Source organism: Solanum lycopersicum, chromosome 6 (genome assembly GCF_036512215.1).
Source record: "Solanum lycopersicum chromosome 6, SLM_r2.1".
Taxonomy (NCBI): Eukaryota; Viridiplantae; Streptophyta; class Magnoliopsida; order Solanales; family Solanaceae; genus Solanum; species Solanum lycopersicum.
The window spans coordinates 35,224,313-35,247,812 of record NC_090805.1 but is presented as its reverse complement, the minus strand read 5'-3'; the positions used below and the strand labels follow the sequence as shown (position 1 = coordinate 35,247,812).

The 23,500-nt window shown below is 34.2% G+C and overlaps 1 long non-coding RNA gene across 3 annotated transcripts; it reads left to right on the top strand.

Annotated features, from left to right (window-relative positions):
• Positions 1 to 1,287: 1,287 nt before the first annotated feature.
• LOC101258759 (uncharacterized) lies at positions 1,288 to 8,910 on the top strand. Of its 3 annotated transcripts, XR_011221731.1 has the most exons (6): positions 1,288 to 1,557; positions 2,211 to 2,261; positions 2,371 to 2,431; positions 6,438 to 6,601; positions 8,358 to 8,563; positions 8,665 to 8,910. It is a non-coding gene; the product is annotated as an uncharacterized lncRNA (long non-coding RNA). The 3 variants fall into 3 exon arrangements; XR_182843.5 differs by lacking the exon at positions 6,438 to 6,601 and having other exon boundaries at positions 1,322 to 1,557; XR_741947.4 differs by lacking the exon at positions 6,438 to 6,601 and having other exon boundaries at positions 1,322 to 1,557; positions 2,371 to 2,519.
• Positions 8,911 to 23,500: the final 14,590 nt, after the last annotated feature.

Sequence of the window (23,500 nt, the reverse complement as noted above, 5' to 3'; positions counted from 1 at the left end):
TTTTCTCTTTGAAATTGTAATTGATGAGAAGTTCAAGTGATATGTTCCCTTTTAAAGATATTCCCCGCTAGATTTTCTATCTATTCGATTGACCCTAAAGCTAGGAAGACTGCCTAACTGCGTTTTTCTACTTTGTTATTGAATAATTGTATTCTTCAAATTAAGCTAATTAAAAAAAATTACATAATCAGATATATAAAAAAACTCAAATGTTGACATTTTTAATAAGTATTTTAAAGGACAACTTTTGCAAAGGCACTCAAAAATAACTTAATTACGTTTCATAACTATAATTTGCTAATTATAATTCGTAGCTACATGTTGTAGCGAGGAGAGTGACGAGCGAGATTGGAATAGGGAGCAGAGAGTCGAGAGAGACAAAGAGGATAGAGAGTGGGAAAGAGGTGAATTGTATATGTATATCAGTTAGATAATTGTATATATGAGATGGTATATATATATATATTTGTATATCTGGTGAGATTGGGAGAGGAAGGGAGAGACAAGCGAGATTGAAGAAGTAGGAGAAAGGCGAGAGTGAGAGGGAAATAATTTGTATAATTCGGTGGTACGTCAGTATAATTCGCGTGTATTTTTTGTATAATTAAGTAATATAAAGTCTAAAATTATACAAATATGATAAAAACTGGAAATAACGAATTGATACAAGCATAAACATATGAATTTAAACAAAAAATATATTATTTAAATTAAATAACATAAATTATATCATACAAAATCTGAAAACTACATGTTTATACAAATTTTAAAAAGTTATACACAAAAAGATTGAATGTAGATGGTGATAAAACTGAAAAACAAAAGGAAATAATCATATACAAATACAAATAATCATATACAAATACAAATCAAATAAACAATTATTTGTTGCGAATTATACAAATGTGACTAATTATATAAGTTCAAAGTCAGTCCACATAATTAATGATTAATGTCAGTAATGAGTGATAATTATAGCAAACTATGATGACTAATTAAGTAATACTCCCTCTATTTCACAAAGAATGATGTAGTTTGACTTGACACAGTGTTTAAGAAAATAAAAAAGACTTTTAATCATGTGGTCCTAAATCAAAGTTATGTCAAATGTACAAAATTATCCTTTAATCTTGTAGTCTTAAACATGACACGTGGAAGGTGATTATCAAAAAAGAAAAAAGTGTTTTTTTAAATTTATACTAACAAAGAAAAAAGATCATTCTTTTTGAAACTGAAGAAATAATATAATTTTCCTTATTAAATAGAAGGAATAACATAATTTTCCTTATTTAAAACATGACTAATACTATTAAATGCTATTGACCCAAAAAAAAAAGGATAAAGCCCATCCAACGCCTGAAAGCGGGCTCTTCTTATACTTTCTTTTCTCTTCATTTTCCAGATTAGTCCAAACAAAGGTACCAAAAATGGGGGATCTGAAGATTTCGAGCAAGCCTGAGAAGAATCTCGGCGAATTGGCCCTTTCCGGCTCCAAATTCGAAGACGCCGCTGATCTGTTCGATAAAGATGTCAATTGCTTTAAACTCGCCGATTCATGTTAGTTCATTTTTTACATGGTTGTTTCTCGTTCTACTAAGATCTGATTTTATTTTTTTGAATCCCTGAATTTATAATCTGGTGATCCTACTCAGCTTCTGTTTTAAGATTTCATCTCTCATTCAGACCAAACATCATTGTATGAATTGCTGGTTCCAAATTATTGTGTGAAAATCTGTATAAAATAACATATATATTCTCATCAGACGATCTTTCATATTAATTTTGTTTGGTCCAAGTTATTAGCAAAGCCTGCAAACTTGTGTAAAATTTTGTTGGATTTGATTAATTAAATTTATTGTTGGAGCATTTGGGAAGATTGTTATTTAGTATATTATTTTTTAATTAACTGCATCATTAATTTATTTGCCGAGCAGATTTTGTTCTTACTTGATGATTGAATGAGTTATAACTTGCTCATAGCTTGGTATATAGGCCAATTTTGTAGACAGAATTGATTCAATTTGTTGACTGAAAAAATACCATTTTCTCCAATTTTAGATTTTAAATTGTATAAGATGAACATAATTTTTTTAATGGTATAAAAGTGTGAATAAACTTCTTAAATAAAGCTCACTGTTTCATATATTCAATCACCCTAGTTGCATGCTTGGAAAATTCCAGAATAATTTTTTGTTACCTGGTTCTTTCAGGGGATAATGCTGGAGCAGTATATGTTAAATTTGGCTAATTGTCATCTGAAGGTAAGTGTCAATTAATCTGTAGTAAGTTATCGTCTCTCATTGATGCTCTTTACTTTCTTTCTTATAGATATTTTCAGTTCTTGAAAGTCAATTTACTTTATGTCCACAGGTGGATAGCAAACACGAGGCTGCAAATACTGCTCATTACTACAAGAAGTCAAATATTAAAGGTTCGTGAGTCACGGAATAATTATTTGCTTCAAACCAGCATTTTTATGTTGCATGCTTCCGAAAAACATAGAAGCAATGTCTTTGGATGTAAGTCCATTCTGCTCTCCATATAAGTCTCTTTTCATTAGAAGCTTCTTAGAGGTTTTGCATCTACTAGAATTATCTTGTCCCCGGAAAAATTATATGATTGTTTGTTGGCGCCATTCTTGATTAGTCCTTAGTCCGAGTTAGTTTCTCTATCATCATAAGCTGCTAAGTGCACTTCTTTATGGGTGCGATTGGTTTTCTCGATATTAGAATGACACTTGCAATTTGTTAATTTATAATAAGGATGGTAGAAGGATTGGAGTGTTGCACTGCCAACTATTCTGGGATATAGTTATGATTTGAACTTTCTTTCAGTGATAAGTTTCAGATTAATTCAAAATAGGAAGAGTCCTGAAACATTTGGAAACTATTGAATTAATGTTAAAATAATTTAGACACAACAACTTTACTAGACTAGTATATAAGCTACACAATGATTACATGGTTACAAAGAGGACGAAGTTATTGCACTTATGCAGCAATAAATTTCATGCATTAATACATAACATCAAAAGTATCTATAAAATACTATATATAGAAGTTTACGCACAACATCGTTTATGATTTACCATATTGAAACAATAACTTTGTATAATTTAGTGGATGTAAAATAATTCACTCCCATTTATTTGAGACCTTATAATAGGAAGATCTTAATGTGGATGATAATGTGATCTATTTAGATCTATACACTATAGATAGTGGACTGTAAGATGATTATTAATAGCCTTTGTTCATCTAATTAAAGAACTTCTTGATATAAAACATATAGCCTTTGCTTATAAAATTGAGACAGGACCTCATTAATTTAACTAACAGATCCGACTCTTCTGTATAGTATTGAGTTAAGAACTTGAATGTTTTTCTTTATGGAACTCAATGGTCTATTGATCCAAGGACGGGGAGCATTAAAGTCATTATTGTTGTTTATTGTTATTTGTCGTGACTGTTTTGCAGATTTCATTAAGTCTTCCCTCACTCTCTTCTCTTCCTCCTCTTAAACTTCTTCTTTTGGCACGATATATTCTACCATTTTCCTCCCATTCTAAGCCCAAAGAAGAGATTGGCTTCTCAGATTTGCAATAATCAATTGACGACGAGAAAATCCCAAAACATCCCCAATTTACCATCTATAAATCTTCCAGATTGCCTTTAACCAGTGACAACTATATCTCAGCTATCAAACAAACTATCCCTCTGTAGTTGGATCATGTGGATATGAAGCTTTTAAATCCAAAAGCTTTAGAAAAATATAACTATCTTCATTTTGGGCTTGTCCAGATCAGAACTAAACTTCTTTCTAGAAAAGGTCTAGATATCTCACTTCTTATCTGTCTAAGAGTCTCAAGGTTCTCAGACTTCAATGATTCCCTCTTAGGAATTGTAGAAATCAATCTCCGCAGCGGTCCTATTTACTTTGACTGTTTTCCAAATTTTATTGTTCCTCTAAAAGATATTAATAGTTTAGATTCTTTTACGCTCAATGTTAAAACTTTCAATTACAAGTCTGAAATCGAATCTCTCCCAGTAACAATTATATATAGGATCCACTAAAAGGCAATGAGTTTGACCTTCAATATTGGAGCTACGAGAATTAGCTATAAAGGTGAGATTGTGCTTTTCAAAATAGATCTGCAACGATCTCATCTATTAATTCCCAATACAATTTCTTGGAGTCAAGTTTCTCTATCCCAGTACAGGTTGTTGCAAGATACCACTCCAGCGAGAAACTCGAAAATACTAGTCTCCCAAATCCAACAGTTTTCGATGGATGTGTGTGTTTGAGTTTGATGGTGCTGATTTGAGAGTGAAGATACACCAAGTATTAATTATTTGTCAAGATATACCCATCCTGTTTTCTTTTCACAATCCTACATAAACTATCATTTAAATATTTGTTCTCTCAACAAATAATCACAAATTATGTTCTGCCTAGACTATAACATCATATAGATTTAACAAGGTCTAAATATTTTAATTCATTCACCAAACGGGCTTAACTAGTCACGATTACTTAAATTTTTCATTCATCGAAACATTTCATATGGACATGTAAATTTAGTTATAGGGAAATATACATATGTCAACTTTGCTTACAATGTCAATTAACAAGGAAATGATTAAAACACAATCGCAAGCCTTTATCTTAAAAATCAATAACAAAAGATTTAAAAATAAAAGACAACATTTTCACTACACCAGCAAGAACCAATTTCAGTTCTAAATCAAGAACTACACAAGTTTAAAAGAGAGAAAAATAAAAATTAAGATAAAAAAGCTTAAAACGAAAACATGAAAGAAACAAAACATACAAATCAAACAAAAGAAATACTATGAATAAAGCTTGAAACATTATTGCACAGACATCTTCTTTTTCTTAATAATAAAATAATTATAGGGAGAATGATTAAATTTTTCATATCATTGTGTAGAACGAATTTGTTATACCTTCTTTATTAGTTAAAAAATATTTTCGTTGTTATAATCTTGAGTGTTGTTAAAAATGTCAGAGGCTTGGTTGAAATAAAATACGTGAAAATAACATATTGATGGAATTAAAGGCCACAATTAGAAGCTAATTAATGAAGGGCCACAATTAGATTCCAACATTTTCAACAACACTTAAGATTATAACAACGTCGAAAATATTTTAAAACTAAAAGAAAAGGTAAAAATAAATTTGTTATACACAATAAAAATTCAAGTCTTCTCCCTTTTTAAAAAAGAAGAAGAGGGTATTTGTGTAATAATATTACGGGTTTCTATTGGTTGTCTTTCTTTAGATTGATTTGTATGATCTTTGATTCTTTCATGTTTTCGCTCAAAGCTTGTGTCTTTATCTTAATTTTATTAAGCTTGTGGAGTTCTTGATTTTGCACTGAATTGGTTTTTGATTGTGTAATGAAGATGCTTTGCCTTTTTATTTTTAAAAAATAATCTTTTGTGATTGTTAGAGTAGGTGATGAGAAATTGTCATTTATTTTTGATAAAGTTTAGGATTATGCTTTAATCACTTCCCTTGTTAGTCGGTATTGAAAACAAAGTTAAAATTTGTATATTTCTTTATAACTACATTTTGTAGTTATACTTGTCAATATTGGAGATGTTTCTATGAATGAGAAACTTAAGTAATCGTGATTAGCTAGCTTGTTTGGAGATGTATTAGAATATTGGGACAAATATATCTCCAAACTTTAATAAATGGGATGTCAATATCTTGTGTCATACTTCTCGTCCATGAATACCCTCGCCGTCCAATAACTGGTGCATATTTTCCCCTCCCACTAACGGAAGACTCATTTTGTACACGTGGCACAATCCTACGGCTCACCCTAGGTTGATCAAATATAAATATTTAACCCAAATTTCAAATACCGGTTAACCTGCCCCATTACCCATTTAACTCACCCGATACACCCATTACCCACATCAAAATTTGATTTCATGTTCGAGACTCCACGTAGAAATCTTGAACATGTGTTGAAATCTGAATCTGAATCGGAGTTTTTGGAATTGTGGGGTTGAAGATTTGAATTTGTTTTTTGATTTTAGTTAAGAAGAAGATTCCAGAAACTTTCCAGAACTTTGTTTCCATTTGGGGAAGAAACATAAGCTGTATTAGCTTGGAATCCCATATTTTTATTTTAATGGTGTTCGTTTTTTTCTTTGAAATAATTCTACCTCTTTTTTTTTTTTAATTTAATAGGACATAGAAGTAGCAGATAATGCAAATAAATAGATTGCAATGTCTTGATCTGATTATGTTTTATCTCCAATGAAACGTGAATTTTTCAATTACTCTAATTATTTTTTCCCTGTTCGATGATGTTAATTAATTTAATTTGCAGAAACTTTATCCAAAGCAAAGTGATTGAGTGTATTCTTCAAGATTTTAGCGTGACATTTTTTTCTTTGCAGAAATAGATGCTTTGGATTCCCGATCTCTTTTGTTTAGATCATCAAGTAGATGATTGAGAAAGTATATGGAAAGATAAAAGAAGAAGAATAAGAGGGGATGGGGACGGCAATGACCTAAAGAGGAAGAAGTAGAGATAAAAGTGAATGGGCCTTTTTTTTTAAAGGTTTGTAGCTATTTTGTTAAATGGGTAATGGGTGGGTTAAATGAGTACTTGAAATTTGGGTTAAGGCGTAGGATTGTACCACGTGTGCAAAATGAGTCTTCACGTGTACAAAATTAGTCTTCCGTTAGTGGGAGGGGCAAGTGAACTAGTTATTGGACGACGAGGGTACTCATGGACAAAAAGTATGACGAAGGGTTTGACATACAATTTTCGAAAGTTCAGGGGGTTTATTTGTCCGTTTTCCCTAGAATATTCAGACCTTGCTAACTCAAATCAGAGGTGCAAGCATTGTATCTTCCTATCTACTCCTTTGTCATATTTCACTTTGTGATAATCAGTTTGACTAATATTATCTATCTCATCCGAAAACCCAAGCATACGCCTCAAAGCCATCACCCTACAAACCCTGGATTTCAGTGATCAAACTTTAGTTTAATAATCCTCTGCTTCCAAAAAGGTTTTTTTTCCCAGAAATACTTTAGAGGAGTAGAATGTTAAATTGGGAGAGAAGCAGTCAGATTAAATTTTATATGTCAAAGACCCGTTCATTTCGGATCACCAGGATACAACTTTATATCTCAATGTTGCTATGGTTTCAATACTTTGTATAGAATTCTCTCTGTATATTATAATTTTTTTGACTGATCTCTCTGACCTATGTGCGACTATGGCTTATGTCATTCCATGTCTGGATGAGCTAATGGACCTTGGTTGGCCCAGGTCCATCAACAATTTGAAAAATCAGGACTTCTGCTAATTTGGACTTCTCTACTCCCATTGACTCTTTTTGAGTAAGATCAGTAGGACATAAGCTTACATCCGGCTTCATAGAAGTAAAGAGTTTGTATCGCCGGAATTGAGATTTATAAATCAATGTTGGTACGGTTTCAAAGTCGTTTGTGTTGTATCGTTAGAATAAGGATTTATATCTTAATGTCCGTATATTTTCAAAGTCGTTTTATTGTCAGGATAGAGATTTATATCTCAATGCTAGAGTTTTATTTCTATATAATTTTATAACTTGAAAGCTGTTCATTTCATATAAGAAATTTTAGAGGAGTGTTGTATTTTTGTTTGTTTAGTTCTGTCAATTGGTTTCTACGTAAGCTATATAGTGATGATTAGGTTTGTTTTTCTAATATGTTAATTTTCTTCTTTCTTCTTTACTGCCTTACTCTGCTCCCCCCCTCCCTTTTTAAAAAAAAATCTCTTTTGTTTGTTTTCTTTGGATGTTGTTGAACTGTTTTTCCTTATTAATTGACATGTTTTCTTCTGTAGAATATTTTTATTTGTTGCACTTAGGATCTCTCATTACCTCTGTGAGGTAGTGTTATTAAGCTCCATAGAACTCACTTATGGATTACATTGGATATGATGTCGTTATTGTATTTTTTTTAATTCGTTTCAATTATTAATTTAATTGAATATGCAATTTTCAAATTTTAGTAGTATTTTTGAGGCAAAGACTCGGCTTTATTGGAGTAAGCCCCTAATCCGATTGAAGTTGAAATTTTCAGTTAGTGATAAGTGAAAAAAAGTATTTTGATATTGAAGTTGAGTGCTTAGTATCAACAGATTTAGGATTTTAAACCGAGCTTTTTTGGATAGTGACGATAGAGATTCACATATGATAGAGGAAGACATGTTATGAAGTTGATGAGTAGCAAATATTATACTTTGTTTACATGAGAAGTGAGTTTCTCATATGAACTATGCTTTCGGAGAAACATAATGAGAGAGATTGAATTTTCTCTAGGTTCAACATTGCGAATGGTCTGCTTATGGCTTGGTATGTGGTGTCACAATGATATTTTTCTAGAACTCTGAGGTCTTTGAAGAAATAAGAAGATCGTTAATCTTGGGTTAATTATCTATATGATTATCGACGAGATGACATGTGATTCTTCCAAGTTTTGAGGATGAACAAGTATGGCTTAGAACAAGCAGTAGCTGGAGGAGTTGGTAAGTGAATGCGGTGGTCATTAATAATTAATTAGCGTTGACATTAATTTCTACCTTCCTTTTCCACACATTAAGCAACATTTTATATTTTTTCTCTGCAGGATTTCAACAACAAAGAGATGAACGAGGAGTTGCTCAAGAAGAATAACGACAACATTAGATCATGATATATTGCAGACCCTTAAGTTTATAAAGAGTTGATTTAGTTTTTTGGATTTTCTTTCAATTAACGCAGGATAAAAAGGAAAAAATCTTATTCCCATCAGCTTGACTTTATTCCATATATGTGATGCTCTTTGAGTTATTATATATCTAATATGAATTGAATCTGCAATGTTTTTGTAAAACATTGTGTCTAAATTTTGTTATGTGGATGGTAAGAAAGTTCACTTTATTTCGGAGTATGAAATTAAGAGGGACACTCGTTTTTTTTCTTTTTTTACGAGGGTAAGAAGCTTGAATTGGTTTAGTTAGTCTAACAAAAATCTAATTTTTTAGGTTTCTCAATCTTCCGCACTCGGCTTATTATTATTCTGCTGTAGGAGTACTATTTTAGTTATTGAAGAAACCAGCCAAAAATGTCTCAAGTACTCTCCTAATTCTACAACATTGTTTCAGCTTATGATTGGACTTTCAGCTAGCTATTTCATCAATATTTATACGGCGAGAAACCTGTTTTAATTTGCAATTCTATAGAACAATCAAATATTTAGAGTACACAAGTGTTATGCAAAAATTAATAATTCCTCCGTTCGGAATTGTTTGTCATGTTACGTTTATCAAAAGTCAATTTAATTAATTTTTAAAGGTAAATTAGATTACATTAAGTTAATATTTTGAACAAAAAAATTAGGTATTCTAAAACTATATGAAAAATATTATAAATTACAATTTTTTGCGTAACAGATACATTTTAAAATGTTAGTTAAAGTTTTTATAATTTAATTTTAAAAATAGAAACTATGGGGCAAACATGAACGGAGGAATAAAATACATCTTTTTAGTTATAAAAGAGAGAAATAAAATACATCTTTTTAGTTATGAAAGCGTTGTTAGGCCCTTGCTTGCACGGGCTTATATAGTCTAGTATATATATATAATGGAAAGAAACAAATGGCATTGATTAGATTTCTTTAATTGAAATCATATTTGACTATAAATCAATTCTTCAAGTAAATTAGGTAAATTGAATATCCAAATAGATTCTTTCAACACTTCCCCAACTAATAATTTTATTTGATAATTGAAGTCGTCACTATCTCATCCATCTCGTCGGTAATCGTTATTGAAGATGACTTTCATGATAACTCTTTATCGTTGATTTCACTGTTATAAACTGAAATCTACATCGATATTAAGTTGACTGTAGCGTAGAGACCACCACACTAAATAAAGATGTTCTACTAGAAGAAGGAAATATGCTCAATCTAACTCTGGTACAGACAAAGATACTCTAGAAATGTAGGCTTAGACGTCGTCGTCTGTATCTTTAAAGTACTATTTGTTGACAACGAAGTAATTAGATTGAGCATGTTTTCCTCATCTAGTAATACATTTTTATTTATTATGACAGTCTCTAAGTTAACATTAAACTTAACATCAATATAATTTCGTATTGCGACACTAAATTCGATGATAAAGATTTATCGTAAAAATAATCATCAGTAACGATTACCAACGAGATGGATGAGACAGTGATGGCCCGAGTCCTGAGAAGTTATTGATTGGAAAAGTGTTGAAAGAATCTATTTGTGTATTTAATTTACATGGTTTACTTGAGAAGTCCTATTTATAGTCAAGTATTATCTTAACCAAAGAAATCTAGTTAATGCAATTTGTTTTTTTTTTCTTTCCACTTTCATGCTTAATTTTTTATCATTATTTAGAAAATACAATTAATCTGGACACTTTGAGTTGGATTTCTTTTCAAATTTATCTTATTTTATAATATTTTTTTCTCTTCTCCTAGAATTATAGATTTTTTTTTTTAAAAAAAATAATTCTAAATTGAAGAAACATGGTCAAGTAATTTATTTTCTTTTCATTATTAAGTAAACTAGATAGATTATCTGAGCTTCGCACGTGATTGAACTATTTTTTTAAGCTTATCTATGATCATTTAATAATATTCGTATTTTTGACACATACATTATATTATCAAGATTATTTTATTTAAGCCAAAACGTTTTTCTAAAATTTTAAAATGCAATTTTTTTTTTGTTATGAGAAAATTATGAGTCGTAGAGAAATTTTAAGTATACGCAAGAAATATATGAAAATCTTCGTGAAAATATTTGGTAAGAAGTAACAAAATTTTTTAAATTTCAGGAAGTCATAGAACAACATCAAACACGTTAAAAAACAGACAGAATAGTTTCAAACAACACTCCCAAGTAAAGTGGACCATTAAGTCCATACAAGAACAAAATAAACTAAATTCCAATGAGGGACCTTCGCTCCTTTCTTAGGAACATCATTTTCTTTTTTATTATAGTATGTTATATTATGTATATATAAAAAATGACCCTAAAATTGTTAACATCATAAAGGTTTTCTCATTATCTCAGAAAGTTCATTACTATTTTAGGTTTTATGTCACCGACCTCAATTTCTTTGGAATTGAATTATTGTTATTGTTATGGTTATAGTAGACAGTTACAAAGAATTAATGCAATGATCAACCAAGCAATATGTGACATCTAAATGGAGTTGTTCACAACTGGATATCAAAATTTTGAAACATAACATATTAAAATCTAATAGCATAATTTTTTGAGCACTTGAGCTCAAAAATATCCACAAATAATAATAAAGATGATTTTACTTTCCTAATAATCAAGAAGAAAAAGACATGTTGCTTAACATAGTTTTAAAAAAGATAGTCTGTCGGGGTGTATCAAAGTTTTTAGTTCACAAATTTAATTGAAAGAAGCCAAAAAAAAAGAGGTATATCACTACACCAAAAATCATTTTTAATGCCAACTAATAACTTAATTGCTGCTAAATATTTTTTTATGAGACGATTAATACTCTTTATAAATGTTTCTAAAGCCTATAGTAGTACACTGAATCTAAAACAATAAATTAATGTCGATAAAGTTCTAGCACTCTTCGTTAATGTGCATGCATCAATTAGTTTCAAGAAAACTTGATCTTTATTATGTCAAAAAAAAAAGAGAGGAAGAAACATGACAAATAAGTCAACTTGCGATAAGATAAGTGGACTTATTGTCTCTTTACTAGTATTTTAAGAAGAGTGAAATGACATATAAAATATTTTTACCTAAAATAAAACAATCACAATTATATACTAACTATGACAAGCAAGAGAAAAATCGATTTGGTTCTTTTAACAAATTTCACCATTGCATGGTTCTGCATTAGTTATCTCATATTTGTTGTTGTCTGCTATCAAATATAGCATAACCACAATCAATTTTTCCATAAAGTATATAAGAAGCTTGTAGAAATGAAGAAAAGAGAAGATCAATTTTCAAGCATCATTGCTGGAATTTTTAACTGAGTTCCAAAAAGTCACAAGAATAGCAAAAAAAGAAATTGCATGAATGACTATGACTTGTAATAAAAGATTAAGTTTCATGAAATGGGAGTAAGAAAGCTTTGAGAAATAAAACACACTTTATAAGAAGCTTAATTAATGTATTTTTATTCGACTTCCTTATAACGGAAAAACCAAACAAATGATAGTTACAGAAATAGAAGTATTGTTTACTAACCAAAATATATATGAAGAAGCATGTTAAAAAGGACAAAAGAGGATCAGTTTTCAACCATCCTTGTTGAGATTTTTAATATAGTTAAAAAGAAAGTCATCAAAATAGCAACAAGAAATTGCAATAGTTACATGAATTACTATGGCTTGCAGTAAGATATTAAGAGGTGTTAGAATTGACTTAAAAGTCGGTCAAACCTACTTTTAAGTTAGTTTTTGACTTTTGAAGTGTTTGACAAATATATAAAAATAAATAAAAAATGACTTAAAATAAGTTGAGAAGTGTTTGACAAGGTAAAAAATGACTAAAAATAAGTCCAAAACCAAAAGTATAAGTCTCCCCCTACTTTTTATTTTTTGACTTAAAAGTCATTTCAGTTTGACTTTTTATGTTTGACTTAAAAGCTATATATTTTAAGTCAATCCAAACGGGCCCTAAGCTTTAGGAATTTTTAGGAAGAAAACTTCGAGGAATGAGAAACACTTCATAAGAAGCTTAATTAAAGTAGTTGAATTTGATTCCCTTATAACGAAAAAAATTCTATAAATAATTGTGGTTGAAATAGGAATTTTGTTTACTAAGTAAACAAATGTTATGAATTCAACCATTACATCAGCGTTATGAGTTGCGGATTAAGAGATGCAAAAGTAGCAATGTTGCATTAGAATTGAAATCAATTTTTTTGTTTAGTCTTTCTTCTTTTGGTGTCTTGAATTAAGCATTGGATTTTAAAAGGTGTGAATGAAAAATGATAAGTTGTGACTTTTGTGAAAATTTGTGACTTTTGTAAAGAGTTCTGACTTTTCTAAATAGTTACGACTTTTTTATAAGGTTGCGACTTTTAAGGCTAAACTAAAAATCATGATCTGTGAGCAGATGCGGTCTAGAATTTGAAGATCGTGGGTGCCACAACGTTCAAGTAAGATAAAAAGATAGATTGCTTTAATTTTAGGTTACAATTTGGGTTATTGATTATTATTATTTTTAAAAACAAATTGATCAAATATGCATGTTAGTAATATTTTCTTTTAGATATTATGAAATTAAGATAACTAAACAATTCAAGTTTTATTTCCTTTTTGAAATTAGATGTCTTATTCGCTGAAATTTGAGAACGGAAAAGGGCCTAAAATACCCTCAAAGTATTGGAAATGGTACAAAATTACCTTTCATCCACCTATTGGCTCCAAAATACCCTTCGCACCCACCTATTGGCTCCAAAAGACTCTTGTCACCTTTTGGTTCAAAATTGACCACTTATTTAATGATTTTAAAATTAAACTATTTAAATATTTTTTTAAATACGTGGCTCTCAACTATTTGTTATAATTTAACTTATTAGTATAATTTATAAATTAATCTACTGCCCACCTATTACTAATTAAACCCCTCCAAATTAATAAAACAGTCACATTATTAATGCAACAACAGAAAAGCTACTATCAATTGATTGTTTTTTATAAATTTGAGGCGAAAATATCCATAGAAGTAAATTATTATACATTCAAGTATCTAAATAAAAATTACCGATAAACTTAAAAGTCTGACTATGTTCATCTTAATTATTCTTACGTCTCAATTATGTAATGTTACTTCATATGTAACTTTTTTCCAAAATAATATATTAAAGGTTTTTAAAAAATTATAAATATTTATAAAGTTAAATTTAAAAAAGTACATGAATTAATTCCAGTGTATTACTTATTTACCTGTAATCATAAATTTCTAATCCAATCTTGAAAGAGAATCCTATTGAAACTGTCCTCCTAAATAAGCGGCTCAACCTAAATTTAGTTGGGGCTTCAATTCGGACTTGAATAATTTTGGATGTCATTTTCAGGACTCTAATTTCATTGTAATTTATTAGTGTTTATGAAGATTTTGATATGATGATTGAATTATTAATTCGATGGGATTTAGTTAGTAATTAGTGTGTAGTGGGTTGGTTTATAAATTATATTAATAAATTAAATTATAACCAATAGTTGAACGCCAAATATTTTAAAAAATATTTAAAGAGTTCAATTTTAAAACAATTAAATAAGTGGTCAATTTTGAATCAAAGGTGGATGACAAGGGTATTTTGGAGCCAATAGGTGGATGCGAATGACATTTTAAAGCCAATAGGTGGATGAAGGGTAATTTCGTACCATTTTCAATACTTCAAGGATATTTTAGGCCCTTTTCCGATTTGAGAAAAAAAAACTTCATATTAAAATTTGAGCTTGTATAAACCATCTAATAGTATTAACATAATATGTTCATATTCTGTTGCCTTATGTATTTTTGGCGATATATAATAGGGAAAGAATAAAAATTGTAGTCTCAACCTAGTCATTTTACTTAGCAAACCTTTATATTAAAAAAAACTCTAATAACAATATTCATCATTCTAAAAACTTATATGTTTTAAAAACTACTTTTTAAATATATTCTAAATAATATTTATTTGATGTTCTTATTCAGTTTAATTGATAAAAGAATGAATATCTAACACTACTATCTAAGAGATTAATAATTAGTACAATAGAAAGTTAAAAAAAATTACAAATTAATTACGAAAAGGAGTCAATTTGAATTAATAAAGTAAATAAATAAGAATGAATGGAGAAAAAATAGGGCAAATTACAAAATCACATACTTTTAAGGCAAAAGTGTAATCTATCCCTTAAAAGTTTATAATTACTCCTCAAAACGAATATAATATATAAGCGCTGATACATTACTCTAATGTGCGAGATACATTAATCGTTAATTAGGATACATTACATTTTATACATGATATACAAATCTGATGTACATTCTACACATGATACACTAATTTGATGTGCGAGATATACTAATTTGATGCACGAGATACACTATTCTAATTCACGAGGTACATTTTACTGTAACGACCCATTTAGTCGTTTTGAGCAACAGACTTCAATTCTGGAAAAACTGGCAGAAGCGACGGACCCCACGATGGACCGTCGCAGGGTCTCGTTTCAAAACACTTAGAAAATCTGAAATTGGGTACTAAAAATCGACTCTCTGAACTTTGTGACGGAATGGCAGGACGGACCGTCACAGGTGTGACGGACCGTCACAGACCCTTGGTGGAAATTTGGGTCTCTGAACTCTACGACGACCTGCAGGACGGACCGTCGCAGGCACGACGGCCCGTCACAGGTTGCGCAAATCCCAGGCAGAGTCGGATTTCTGGTTAAGTTTTAAGGGACGTTTTTGACTATTCTTGCCTTAATTATAAAGTTCGTGGGTTTATATTAATAACTCAAATTCTTGAGGGGTTAAAAGAGGTAACCCTAAGTTAATTAGTGGGGTATTATTGCCATCTTTTATTCTTAATTATATACTAATTAGGGTAAAAGAAAGAGGGTTTGAATAAAGAAAATAGAAAGAACAAGAGAGAGAGGGAGAATCGAACGAGAAGGGAGAAACAAAGCTTGGAGAAAAATTTGCTTGCTTGATCACTAATCTTCGGTGGAGGTAGGTTATGGTTTTCATGCTTTCATAGTAAACTCTTAATAGAGAATGATATGTATTGGTAGTATTGTAAACCCTACTATATGCTTAATTGTATGTTTGCATGAATATGATTGTGTGATTGTGATAAGATGAGCATGATGAAAATATTGAATCCCAAATCTTGAAAGGAAACTTTAATATACATTATTAATAATGATGCCTTGGTATAGAAGAAGGCTTGATGAATTAAAGTAATGGGATTGATGATGCCTTGGTATAGAGAAGGCCTGATGATTTACAGAATGATATTAGTGGATCGGGTGTCACGAACCGACACGTAGAATTAGGGGATCGGGTGTCACGAATCGACACGTAGAATTAGGGGATCGGGTGTCACGAACCGACACGTAGAATTAGGGGATCGGGTGTCACGAACCGACACGTAGAATTAGGGGATCAGGTGTCACAAACCGACACGTAGAATTAGGGGATCGGGTGTCACGAACCTACACGTAGAATATGAGGGATCGGAGTGTCACGTACCGACACAAGAGAATTAAAGATAATGAATCTTGAAAGACGATAATATACTCAATCTAATGAACATAATTCCCAAATGAGTATGGTGTTGAGGCTTGAGCCCTCATGGATGAACTTGATGGTACTTATTGATGATTATAATACTTGTTGTGGCTACATGTTGAGTTTTATAGTTGATTTACGATAATATTGATATATACTGTCCCCTATTTTGAGTTGGCCGATGATATCTACTCAGTACCCGTGTTTTGTACTGACCCCTACTTTTATGTTTTCTTCTTGTTTATTTGTGGAGTGCAGCAAACGTGCCATCGTCTTCAACTCAACAGTAATTCAAGTCAGTCTTACTACATAGGAAATTCAGGGTGAGCTAATGCTTCTAGCTTGGACTGGATCTTCTTCTTCAAGTCTTGATGCCTTGAACTTCCGGCATGGACTATCTTCTTATGTATTTTTAGCTTTTAGAATACTCTTAGTTTAGTCATTTGATTGTAGATGTTCTTGTGATGATGACTTCCAGATTTTGGGGATGATAATAATAGTTTTGAATTGTTTTTATTAATGAGTTTAAGTCTTCCGCATTACTTTCTGTTGATATACGTTGAAATGTTAAGGGTTAGATTGGTTGGTTCGCTTACATAGGAGGGTAAGTGTGGGTGCCAGTCGCGGCTCGGATTTGGGTCGTGACAAACTTGGTATCAAAGCATTAGGTTCGTTGGTCTCATCACACAAGAACCGGTCTAGTAGAGTCTTAAGGAACGGTAGGGGGACGCCTTTACTTTTCCTTGAGAGGCTATAAGACTTTAGGAAAAATTTCACTCTTTCATTCTTTCTTTCGTGCTACTACTTGAGTCCAATTGGTATCTAGGCGATACGAATTGGTATCTGACCATCTTCACTCTCTTTCGCAGATGGTTAGAACTAGAGCAACGACTACGCCAACACCAACATCGGCCAGACAAGAAACAACTAAGCCAGCCACTGGGGCTGTGGCTCGAGGAAGAACAGCGGCAAGGGGCCGTGGAAGAGGTCGTGGGAGGACGTCCTCTAGAGGGAGAGGACAAGCACCTAGCCCATCTGATACTAGGGCAGTGACTTCTCCACCGACCGAGGAAGTAATAAGAGAAGGGGAGGATGGGGAAACTGAACAAGTGCAAAATGAGGAAATGCCACCCCAACCTACCCCAGAGATGATCAATCAGGTTCTGGCTTATCTTAGCGGGTTATCTGATCAAGGTCAGGCACCTCCAGTGTTTTCTGTGCCAACACCTCCGGTTTCAGAAGTACAACATGCGGCTACTATGGCTCCCCGCATGGATGTTCCATTGGACATAGGCACATTTCCACGTCTGACTACTGGGCCTATAATGACAAATGATCAGTATGAACTTTTCAGTAAGTTCTTGAAATTGAAACCTCCGGTCTTCAAGGGTGCTGAATCGGAGGATGCCTATGATTTTCTGGTTGACTGTCACGAGTTACTACACAAGATGGGTATAGTAGAACGGTTTGGTGTGGAGTTTGTGACTTATCAGTTTCAAGGGAACGCCAAAATGTGATGGCGGTCACATATCGAGTGTCAACCAATAGAGGCACCACCTATGACTTGGGCCTCATTCTCTAGTTTGTTTATGGAGAATTATATCCCCCGGACTTTGAGGGATAGGAAAAGGGATGAGTTCTTGAACCTAGAGCAAGGTAGGATGTCGGTTAATGCTTATGAGGCTAAGTTTCGTGCACTATCCAGATATGCCACTCAACTCTGTTTCAGTCCTCAAGAGCGGATTCGCCGGTTTGTGAAGGGGTTGAGGTCAGAATTGCGGATTTCGGCCTTACGATAGCGGCAACGGCAAAATCCTTCCAAGAGGTGGTAGACTTTGTGATAGAAGTGGAAGGAGTGAAGCCAGACGACTTCACCACAACATCGACATCAAAAAGAATTCGAAAGGTAGGTGAGTTTAATGGTTCTTACACTAGAGGACAAGGTTCGGGAAGTTACTCAGTCCGACCAATTCAGTCTTCACTACAGACTGTAGTTGGGGGACCACCTCAGACCGGTCAACACTTCTCCGAGGGGCATATGATCGACTCCAAAGAATGTTATGGATGTGGGGAGATTGGACATATTAGGAGAAATTGTCCCAGACCAAGTTACAGACCCCCAATAACTAGAGGTAGAGGTGGTCATGGTAGAGGTCGTTTTTCTGGAGGGCGTGGTGGTCGAGGTAATAGCGGTCACCAAAACGGCAGAGGTAATGGGCAAACTGGGGCCACTACATCACAACATGGTAGGGGCAACGGATAGACGAACGATAGGGCCCATTGTTACGCTTTCCCTGGGCGGTCTGAAGCGGAGGCATCTGATGCTGTCATCACAGGTAATCTTCTGGTTTGTGATTGCATGGCTTCTGTATTGTTTGATCCTGGATCCACGTTTTCTTATGTATCTTCCTCATTTGCTAATGGTCTAAATTTACATTGTGAATTACTTGATATGCCTATTCGTGTCTCTACTCCGGTGGGTGAGTCTGTGGTAGTTGAAAAGGTATATAGGTCTTGTTTGGTAAACTTTGTGGGGAGCAACACTTATGTAGATTTGGTTACCTTAGAAATGGTTGATTTTGACGTAATTCTGGGTATGACTTGGCTTTCTCCGCAATTTGCAATCTTGGATTGTAATGCTAAAACGGTGACGTTAGCCAAGCCTGGGACAAATCCGTTAGTGTGGGAGGGTGACTACACTTCCAATCCGGTCCGAATCGTCTCCTTTCTTCGTGCTAAGAAAATGATTAGTAAAGGGTGTTTAGCTTTCTTGGCACATCTCAAGGATGACACTACCCAAGTACCTTCGATTGAGTCGGTTTCAGTAGTTCGTGAGTTTCTGGATGTGTTCCCTGCAGATCTTCCTGGTATGCCACCGGATAGGGATATTGACTTCTGTATTGATCTTGAATCTGGTACTCGCCCCATTTCTATACCCCCTTATAGAATGGCTCCCGTGGAGTTAAGAGAGTTAAAAGCACAACTTCAAGAGTTATTGAACAAAGGCTTCATTAGACCAAGTGCATCTCCTTGGGGTGCTACGGTTTTGTTTGTAAAGAAGAAGGATGGGAGTTTTCGAATGTGTATAGACTACAGACAACTAAATAAGGTAACCATAAAGAACAAGTATCCTCTTCCCCGCATTGATGATTTGTTCGATCAGTTACAAGGTGCTTGTGTCTTCTCTAAGATTGACTTGAGATCCGGTTATCATCAATTGAAAATACGGGCAACGGATGTACCAAAGACTGCTTTTCAAACGAGGTATGGGCATTACGAATTTGTAGTGATGTCCTTTGGTTTTACGAATGCCCCTGCTGCGTTCATGAGCTTGATGAACGGGATTTTTAAGCCATATTTGGACCTCTTCGTGATCGTATTTATTGATGATATATTGGTATACTCAAAGATAAAGAAGGAACATGAAGAGCATTTGAGAATGGTATTGGAAATGTTGAGGGAGAAAAAGCTTTATGCCAAGTTCTCTAAGTGTGAGTTTTGGCTAGATGCGGTGTCCTTCTTGGGGCACGTGGTTTCTAAGGATGGAGTGATGGTGGATCCTTCTAAGATTGAGACAGTGAAGAATTGGGTAAGACCCACTAATGTGTCAGAAATAAGGAGCTTTGTTGGGTTAGCTAGCTACTACCGCCGATTTGTCAAGGGATTCTCTTCTATTGCTTCCCAATTGACGAACTTGACTAAGCAGAATGTTCCATTTGTATAGTCGGATGAGTGTGAGGAAAGCTTTCAGAAGCTCAAGACTTTGTTGACTACCGCACCTATCCTTACTTTGCCAGTAGAGGGTAAGAACTTCATTGTTTATTGTGATGCATCTTATTCTGGTTTGGGTGCAGTACTAATGCAAGAGAAGAGTGTGATTGCTTATGCTTCGAGACAATTAAAAGTGCATGAACGTAACTATTCCACTCATGATTTGGAATTGGCCGCGGTAGTGTTTGCATTAAAACAATGGAGACACTATTTATATGGGGTTAAGTGTGAGATCTATACAGATCATCGTAGCCTTCAGTATGTCTTCACTCAGAAAGATTTGAACTTAAGACAGAGGAGATGGATGGAGTTACTAAAGGACTACGATATCACTATCTTATATCATCCGAGGAAGGCGAATGTTGTAGCGGATGCTTTAAGTAGGAAGGCGGGAAGCATGGGAAGTCTAGCTCACTTGCAAGCTTCTAGACGCCCATTGGCTAGAGAGGTTCAAACTCTAGCTAATGACTTGATGAGATTAGAAGTAAATGAGAAGGGAGGATTGTTGGCTTCGGTGGAGGCAAAATCTTCCTTTCTTGACAAAATTAAGGGAAAACAGTTTGATGATGAGAAACTAAGAAGAATCCAAGATAAGGTATTGCGAGGAGAGGCTAAGGAAGCACAAATCGATGAGGAAGGTGTTTTGAGAATCAAGGGAAGGGTATGTGTGCCTCGCGTCGATGATTTGATCAATACTATTCTGACAGAGGCTCATAGTTCAAGGTATTCTATACATCCGGGCGCAACCAAGATGTATCGTGACCTAAAACAACACTTTTGGTGGAGTAGAATGAAGCGTGACATTGTGGATTTTATTGCCAAATGTCCAAACTGTCAACAAGTAAAGTATGAACACCAAAGGCCCGGAGGAACACTTCAGAGAATGCCCATTTCGGAATGGAAGTGGGAAAGGATTGCAATGGATTTTGTGGTTGGTCTTCCAAAGACAATGGGTAAGTATGACTCTATTTGGGTGATTGTTGATAGGTTAACTAAGTCTGCTCATTTCATTCCGGTCAAGGTGACTTACAATGCAGAGAAGTTAGCCAAAATCTATGTCTCAGAAATTGTTCGGTTGCATAGGGTTCCACTCTCCATCATATCAGATAGAGGTACTCAGTTTACTTCTAAGTTTTGGAAAACATTGCATGCGGAATTGGGTACTAGGTTGGACCTTAGTACTGCGTTCCATCCTCAGACCGATGGTCAGTCTGAAAGGACGATTCAAGTGTTGGAGGATATGCTTCGTGCGTGTGTGATAGAGTTTGGTGGTCATTGGGATAGCTTTCTACCCTTAGCGGAGTTTTCATACAATAATAGCTATCACTTAAGCATTGACATGGCTCCATTCGAAGCCTTGTATGGTAGGAGATGTAGGTCTCCCATTGGTTGGTTTGATGCATTTGAGGTTAGGCCTTAGGGTACTGACCTTTTGAGGGATTCGATGGAAAAAGTGAAGTCTATTCAAGAAAAGCTTCTAGCGGCGCAAAGTAGACAAAAAGAATATGCAGATCGAAATTTTAGAGACTTAGAGTTCATGGAGGGTGAACAAGTCTTGTTGAAAGTTTCACCCATGAAAGGGGTGATGCGGTTTGGAAAAAGGGGTAAACTAAGTCCAAGGTACATTGGACCATTTGAAGTACTTAAGCGAGTGGGGGAGGTGGCTTATGAGTTAGCCTTGCCTCCAGGGCTGTCCGGAGTACATCCGGTATTCCATGTGTCGATGTTGAAAAGCTACCATGGGGATGGAAACTACATTATCCGTTGGGATTCAGTTTTGCTTGATGAGAACTTGTCTTATGAGGAGGAGCCTGTTGCTATTTTAGATAGAGAAGTTCGCAAGTTGAGGTCAAGAGAGATTGCATCCATCAAGGTGCGATGGAAGAATCGACCGGTTGAAGAAGCCACTTGGGAGAAGGAGGCGGATATGCGAGAAAGATACCCACATCTGTTTAAAGATTCAGGTACTCCTTTTCGCCCTTGTTTTCCTTCTTTTGATCGTTCGGGGACGAACGATGGGTAAATTGGTATCTAATGTAACGACCCATTTAGTCGTTTTGAGCAACAGACTTCAATTCTGGAAAAACTGGCAGAAGCAACGGACCCCACGATGGACCGTCATGGGCACGACGGACCGTCGCAGGGTCTCGTTTCAAAACACTTAGCAAATCTGAAATTGGGTACTAAAAATCGACTCTCTGAACTTTGTGACGGAATGGCAGGACGGACCGTCACAGGTGTGACGGACCGTCACAGACCCTTGGTGGAAATTTGGGTCTCTGAACTCTACGACGACCTGCAGGACGGACCGTCGCAGGCACGACGGCCCGTCACAGGTTGCGCAAATCCCAGGCAGAGTCGGATTTCTGGTTAAGTTTTAAGGGACGTTTTTGACTATTCTTGCCTTAATTATAAAGTTCGTGGGTTTATATTAATAACTCAAATTCTTGAGGGGTTAAAAGAGGTAACCCTAAGTTAATTAGTGGGGTATTATTGTCATCTTTTATTCTTAATTATATACTAATTAGGGTAAAAGAAAGAGGGTTTGAATAAAGAAAATAGAAAGAACAAGAGAGAGAGGGAGAATCGAACGAGAAGGGAGAAACAAAGCTTGGAGAAAAATTTGCTTGCTTGATCACTAATCTTCGGTGGAGGTAGGTTATGGTTTTCATGCTTTCATAGTAAACTCTTAATAGAGAATGATATGTATTGGTAGTATTGTAAACCCTACTATATGCTTAATTGTATGTTTGCATGAATATGATTGTGTGATTGTGATAAGATGAGCATGATGAAAATATTGAATCCCAAATCTTGAAAGGAAACTTTAATATACATTATTAATAATGATGCCTTGGTATAGAAGAAGGCTTGATGAATTAAAGTAATGGGATTGATGATGCCTTGGTATAGAGAAGGCCTGATGATTTACAGAATGATATTAGTGGATCGGGTGTAACGAACCGACACGTAGAATTAGGGGATCGGGTGTCACGAACCGACACGTAGAATTAGGGGATCGGGTGTCACGAACCGACACGTAGAATTAGGGGATCGGGTGTCACGAACCGACACGTAGAATTAGGGGATCGGGTGTCACGAACCGACACGTAGAATATGAGGGATCGGAGTGTCACGTACCGACACAAGAGAATTAAAGATAATGAATCTTGAAAGACGATAATATACTCAATCTAATGAACATAATTCCCAAATGAGTATGGTGTTGAGGCTTGAGCCCTCATGGATGAACTTGATGGTACTTATTGATGATTATAATACTTGTTGTGGCTACATGTTGAGTTTTATAGTTGATTTACGATAATATTGATATATACTGTCCCCTATTTTGAGTTGGCCGATGATATCTACTCAGTACCCG